This window comes from Dasypus novemcinctus, chromosome 4 (assembly GCF_030445035.2).
Source record: "Dasypus novemcinctus isolate mDasNov1 chromosome 4, mDasNov1.1.hap2, whole genome shotgun sequence".
NCBI classification, from domain to species: Eukaryota; Metazoa; Chordata; class Mammalia; order Cingulata; family Dasypodidae; genus Dasypus; species Dasypus novemcinctus.
In genome coordinates this window covers 138,982,895-138,990,365 of record NC_080676.1, presented here as the reverse complement: position 1 = coordinate 138,990,365, position 7,471 = coordinate 138,982,895, and the positions used below count along the sequence as shown (strand labels likewise).

Below are 7,471 nucleotides of genomic sequence, written 5' to 3'. Positions count from 1 at the left end.
GAAAACCAGTGATGCAAGTGCTTGCAGACAACCCTTGCTGATCTTTGTTGGAAGAAACGAATACATTGATTTAATTCAGTGTTACTTGGAACTGGAGCAATGTAAGTGCATAAGCATGTAAGAAAAACAATCCTTGAACTGATCAATAAAGCAAGTCCTCATTTATTCTAAAGGTAGGGCTTTTCTAAAGTTTGCTGTACTTTTAAGTAATCATTTCCCAAATGCAAATGACTCTTATCTCTAAGTCATTAGATATTAAGTTTGAATTTTATGAGCTAAATTACTCTGAAGTATCAATATAAACCTTAAAAATGAAATTACTTAAAAAATTTATAATGAATCAGATGTTATATTTTGAACAGTGATTTCTTGGGTTCCTCCAGTTTCTGTTTTGTTCTGTCATTTCTACTTATGTTAAACAACAAATGATAATTTATGCCTTATGTCTTTGATAAGAATCTGTTAAATGCTGCTTTGATAATGTTTTCCTTATGTTGATTTCTTCCCTCCTTTCCTTCCTGCCTGCTTGTCTGCTTCTTTCTTTTCTTTCTTCCCTCTCTCCCTCCTTCCCTCCCTCCCTCTTTCCTTCCTTCCTTTCTCCCTTCCTCCCTCCTCCCTCCTCCCTCTTCCTCTCTCTTTCTTTCTTTCTCTCTTTCTCTCTCTCTCTCTCTCTCTCTCTCTCTCTCTCTCTTTCTTTCTTTCTTTTTCTTTCTCCATGAAGTGACAAACATATTTCTTTTTACTTTCGTTTTTCTTCACCTTTGAGTTTTAAGCTAGGTGTAAACTTTTCACAATAATCACTATTAAATATAATTTTAGCTATAACTTCTACTTACTTTTGTGAAAGCTTTATTTTCTAACAATGCTACATTAAAATGTCTCTAAAAGGAAAAAAAAAATTTTTCCACTTCACTTAGAAGGTAATTCTCTGATCTCAAATTTATGTCACTCACAGGAAGGAAAGGCTGTTTATCAGTTGTGGCATGGTAATTATTATACTGATGCTTTGGTTCCTCTGTAACTTAATCTCTGGCCCATGAAGGGAAACTTTTTAATTGAAATCAAGGTTTCTTTTCTTTCATATTTTTGGAAATCCACACAATCTTCAATGATATACATAATTTCTGGTGTCATCTGAATTTGTACATGTTATTTCGTGGTATTCCATCCATATTTTTTTAATGAAAAGTTTGCATAATTTATTTTCAACAATTTCTAAATTTGCATTAATACTGCCTTGAGTGTTAATGGCTAAAGAATGTCTTTTACAAAATATATTAGAATAAACATTTCTATTAATTTACTTAATATATGGTATCAATAAAATAACTCTTTATAGATAGAATATTTTTTTTTGTATTATCATTCTTATTTTTAATGCCCAGAGTTTGTAATGGGAGGGCCAGAGAATCCTCCCAGACTCAATTTTATAAATTTTCAATTGGCTGATGAGGCCAATAGGGATACTTTGTCTTGTCTAATTTGGTTTCAGGGACGGCGTCATTCAAGTCCTCAATGCTCATCTGATCAAATGGAATTATGTTCCTCATCTTCTCCAGCAGTTTCTCATATTCCTCAATCCTGGCTTTCGAGAGATTCAAAAACTCAGTACGACTTTTCACATCTTCTTTCTCTTCAGCATCCACCAGGGCAGTATATTTATCCACTGGCACAGGAACCTTCAGGGCATTAAACTTCTCAAAGTCATTCACCAAGCCGGCCTTGGCCACATTAGCCTTGTAGTAAGCCCAGTCTATTGCTGGGGGCTTCTCAGGTAGAGTAGCCAACCTGGTAGTGAGGGTCTCATTCCAAGACTTTAGAGCATTTGCAATGGTCTTTTGGTTCCGGGGTGTGACCTCCCCAAAAGCTACCCAATCGATGGCTTTTAGCGCAAGTTTTCGCCCAGCCATCTTGTGACCCTTCGCCGACCCCGGCGCCCCACCGTCCTTATAGATAGAATATTAAAGGGGAAGAATTTAAAGACCCAATTACACAATTGTTTTGGAGTGCATTTCATCAGTTTTTCTTATTTGTTTAATTTTCCCACAGAAATAGAAAGTCACTGGATAAAGCCTATTTTAATATCATCAGAGCAAAATGCATTGTCCTTTTTGAAGATGGTACAATGACATTATCAATTGTTACACAGCACACTTTTATTATATTTTAGTGAAACTGATAGGAGTATGGGTGGTAGTTGAATAACTTGGTTGAGGTATAAACAATAATTTGTACATGTTTAAGTATACAATAGGAATATTTTGTCAAATGTATACACCTGTGAAAGCATCACAGCAATTGAAATAATGAATGCATATACCACTCCCAAAACTTTTCCCATACTACTTTTTAATTTCTCCCTCCTGTTCTACCTCAATATCTTTCCAGAAATCCAGAGATCTTATTTCATTACTGATTCCTTTGAATTTTCTAGAGTTTTATATAAAAAGAATCACAAAATATGTTGTCTTTGATGCCTGACTTTTTTCACTCAACGAAATAACAGTGTGAATCACCAGTAGGCCAATAATTTATTGCTAACTAGTTTTGTGGCTATATTAATATCACACAAAGCAGATTTCAGAGCAGAGAATATTATCAGGGATAACTAGGATCTTTGCAGAATAATTAAAGTTTCAATTCATCAAGTGGACAAAAGAACCCTAAATAGTTCTATATCTAATAATAATCTTCAAAATAAAAGCAACAACTGATAGAAATACAAGGAGAAATAGACAAATTCACAATTATAGTTTGAGATTTTAACATCACTCTCTATGTAATTGTAGAATCAGAAGACAATGGTAAGGGAACAGTAAACTTGAGTAACATTGTCAACCAAATTGATATAATTGACATTAATAGAACACTCCACCCAACAGCAGCATAAAGCACAATTTTTTACATGGGATATTTGCTATATGGATGCCAAGATACATGAATTTCAGGACTACGAAACAATTTTCAGTATATTTAAAAGTATTCAAGTCATACAATGTGTGTTCTTTGAATGCAATTTGTTTATTCATTCACTTGTTGATGTATAATTGAAAATCAAATCACATATATATCTTGATTTTATAAGGTATGGGATAGTTTGGAGTCTAGATAACCAGTAAAATTATTTGGAACCTCCAAGAAACATGAGTGTTTATATAGATCCTTGGATAAAGAATTAAGTGCAGAAATTCTATACTATTATGGAGTGAAACCAAAGTAGTTGATTAGTTAAAACAATTTTATTTGAAATGGATGATGTTTTCCCTGAATTAAAGATAGCAGTGTTTAATATATACCCCAAAATATTGTTCCTTATCTTTTTAGACTAAACATATATTTCTTCCACTTAAAATATAGTAAGTATATTTTAAAGATATATTGTTGACTCTAATGTTGCTTTATTGCCAAATCTAAAAATACAAATGACTCATTAAACCAGCCAAATGATGGGATTAATTTTATATATATTAATAATCTATATCATTTTTGATAAGTGACTTTAAATGGGGAGAATATCTGACTAGGATTTGAGTGACCTGAATTTAAATACTATTTCTGCCACTTTCCAAGTATATAAATCAAGAAAAATAATTTCATCTTAGTGCTTTTCAGAATTTTAGTTTTAAAAATAAGAGAAATGTCCATTATGATGTAGTATCTAGTCAAGAACTATTATTTGCTCTATTTTATGATTTCCTAAGTTTAGAACCTCTGTATATAACTTCAGTAATTTTAGTATTTTGAGCCATTCCACAGCTTAGGTAGGATATATTTTATTGGTCGCTGCCAATGAATTACCCTTCCTAGTGAAATCTTCTCCACAGTAACTCAGGATGGCCGTAAGATCGGCAAGCTGTTACCACAGTAAGTAATGCTAACAGAGGCTTGATAAGGGCTTGCAAATTGGGGCTTGTATTTCTGGAAAACTCCTTCTTGAAAGCAGTCACCAAATTCTAAAGAAATTGTGTTGGACTACAGGATGACATGAGTCCATGTGGAGAAGATGGTAATCAGTTTCTTTTGAGTGTTCAACTGAATTTAACTGAATGAGTGATCACTACACACAAGGAGGACAGAAAAAAAACATAAAAGTGAGTCAAGTCATCCCATAAGATCATGAGATAAATAAAGTCTGGTTGTTTCAGTCATTATGTTTGCAATTTCAGTGGGCACAGCAATGGTGTCCAAAGGACGTTCACATCCTAATCCCCGGAATCTACAAATATATTCTCTTACATGAAAAATGAACCCTTGCAAATGTGTTTACGGGGATATTATCTTGGAATATCTGGGTGGGCCCAACATTATCACAAGGAGGCAGGGAGTGAGTCAGAGAAAGAGATGTGATGTCAGAAGTAGATGACAGAATGATACAATGGCTGACTTTGTAGACAGAAAGGGGTTACAAATCAAGGAACATGGGCAGCCTACAGAAACTGGAAAAAACAAGGGAATAGATTCTACCCTCAAGCCCTGAGAAAGAATGCAATCCTGCCAACACTTTGATTTTGGCCTAGTGAAACCCATTTTGGACTTCTGATCTCAGAAACAGTAAGATAATATATTGTGTTGTATTAAGAAACGTATCATATTTTAACTTGTTACAGCAGCAATAAGAGACTAATATAGGTTTTGGTATTTGGAAGTGGGGTGATGATGTAACAAATACTTAAAAATATTGAAATGGCTTTGTAATTGGACTGTAAACAAAGGTTGGAAAACAATTTTAGGAGCATGATAGAAAAAAAATCAGATTGCCTTGAATAAACTGTTAGAAATATGGATGTTAATTCTGCTAGTGAGGATTCAGAAGGAAGTGAGCATGGTAGAGAAACATAGTGTCTGATTATAAATAATTATTCATGACTAGACTATTGTTTAAAATACAGATGTTAAAGCACAGCTGGCAAGGGCACAGAAGGAAATGAGGACCATGTTATTGGAAATTGGATATAAGTTGAGCTTCATTATATAACTTTAAAACCCTGGTGGAATTGTGTTCTGAAACTGTATGCAAAGCAGGACTTGTAAAGCATGAAATTGGGCATCTAGCAGAGAGGATTTCACGGCAAAGTGTTGGAAGTTCAGCCTACTTCCTTCTTGCTACATATATAATATATACATACATATATATGTGTGTGTGTGTGTGTATATATATATATATAGTAAAATATGAGTGGAACGGGATAGATAGAGGGAAGAACTGTAAAGCAAAAAGGAACCAAGTTCAGGCATCTCAGCAATAGATAAAAATAACGATGGTATTATCTAGGGAAGAACCATAGAGGAGACTCTTGTCTAATGGGCTAAATCTCTGTGACATAATGAGAGGATCTGAAAGAGTCTTGAGAATTTTATATTAGACTGATTACTCACAGAGAATTGTTGCAAGCCCAGAGGGTGGACATGAATCCAGAGGGCACAGTCACAAACTATGTATGATTATTTCTAGGACTTGAAACCCAATGTTTGTCAAACAGAATTTTGAAATTGCTTGGGACTCCTAACTCCTGAATTCTTTTCATTTTCTCCCTTTTTGAATGAAAATGCCTATCATATTTATACTATGCCTTTCCATCAATGTCTTTTAAAAGCTAGCACCTTGTTTTCTACCTTCATGAGTCTATAGAAAGAGAGGAATTTTGACTCAGGATGGATTATAGACAGAGCTTCATCCTTCCCTAATTTAGATGGATTTGAGATTTTGAAATTGATAAGGGAAATGGATTGGAGTGAATATATTTTGCATGTAAGGAAGATATGAATTATTGGAGGTTAAAGAGCAGACTATGGTAGACAGAGTAATTCCCTATCCCTATGGACACCTTTGTTCTAATAACTGAGATTTGTTATTTGAGATTCCATGGCAATGAGATTTTGCAGAAGTAATTAGCTTAAAGATTATGAGATAAGGAGATTTTCCTGGATTATCCAGGTGGGCCAGATAGAATAACAAATGTCATTGTAGGGAAAGAGTTAGGCAGGAGAGTCAGAAGAGGTCAGAGTGATGTAATTGCTCACTTTGCAAATAGAATATGAACTTGACTTCAAGAATATGGGCAACCTCTAGAAATTGTCAAAACTAATACAATTTTCCTTAAACCTTGATTTTTAGCCCAAATGAAACTCATATCAGAGTTCTTACTTTCAGAATTGTAAGATAATAATATGCACTGTTTCAAATTATTTTGCTTTTTGGTAATTTTTTAGAACTGAAATAGGAAACTAATAGAAATAGAGATCAGTGAGACATCAAATGGTAACTTCATGTGGGCTTCTATTGCAACAAAAACCTAAAATTTTTGTCATTGGCTTTGAGACTAGATAAGAGATGGAAGACTGAATGGAGGTAAGGAGATTGCTAGTGGAGGCTGTTAAAATAGGGCAGAAATCGCTGTCAGTGGCAGGACACAAGGGGAATCATGTTTATACAGGTGGAACAATTAGCTTAATTGTTGCCTGTGATAAACTGGAAAATAGAAAATGACCTAATGCATTTTTAAAATATGACTAAGGAGATTTACAGGAAGCATGTTGAAAGTGTCAATTGTCTTTTTTACTTCCTCAAGTATAATAAAGTGTTGTGAGAGAAAGATGTGGTAAAGAGAAATATGCTTGATATTCAAATAAAATTCAAAGAGATCATTTCTTACCCAGGATTTGCTTTTGTGCAGCAGTCAAAAGTTTCTCAAAGTAAAAAAATGTCATAAAGGGTCAAATATCAAGTCAAGTGTTCCCTTGTTTGCCACATGGAAATGAAAGGAAGTGCCTTTTAGACCTTCTTAACCTCACAAATAGGCTACTGATAACTTTAAGGCCATTATCCAATAATGAATCCCATTTTCAGTCCAACATAGAAGGAATTATCTTGAAGAGATATGATAGTAGGTTTTTGTCTAATAATAATTTGATACATATAAAACTCACAACTGTTTTGAAAGGAGTTGTACCAGCTTGAATTTAAAGGAACTGAGACAGTTTAAATGAAAATAAGTTTCTAGGCACTAACCAAATCACAGAACACTTTCCACAGAAAAGTAAGAATTATTCAAAAAGAGTCTCTAAGAACCATGCAAGCAATGGATTTAGCAGCCATTTCCATGAAGTAACCCAGACCCAAATAAAGGAATATTTCCTACTCTGGAGGGAGGGATAACTGGCAAGCTTTGCCTGGCTGAAATTCACAATTAGTATGAACAAGTAACTGTTAAGTGTTTCCCATCTCTTCCCTATTTATTTTTTGGTGGTGTTTATTGCTATTATCCTGTCCCTGTCTCACCATTGTCCAGATCTCCCTCTGAAATATAATACCAATGGAGTCTTATCTGTACTTAGAACTGATTTTGCTGAATTAATTCTCATATTCAAGCTTAATCTTGACACCATAATATGATGAGACTTTGGGAGTCTTGGGTTGAAGGTGAGAGAGTTTTGCATAACAACTGGGTGTGAAACATTCGGGGACACTAGG

At 34.2% G+C, this 7,471-nt stretch overlaps 1 pseudogene; it reads right to left on the bottom strand.

The window, feature by feature from the left end:
* Window positions 1-1,370: 1,370 nt before the first annotated feature.
* On the bottom strand, window positions 1,371-1,942 carry LOC101436457 (ATP synthase subunit d, mitochondrial pseudogene; annotated as a pseudogene).
* Window positions 1,943-7,471: the final 5,529 nt, after the last annotated feature.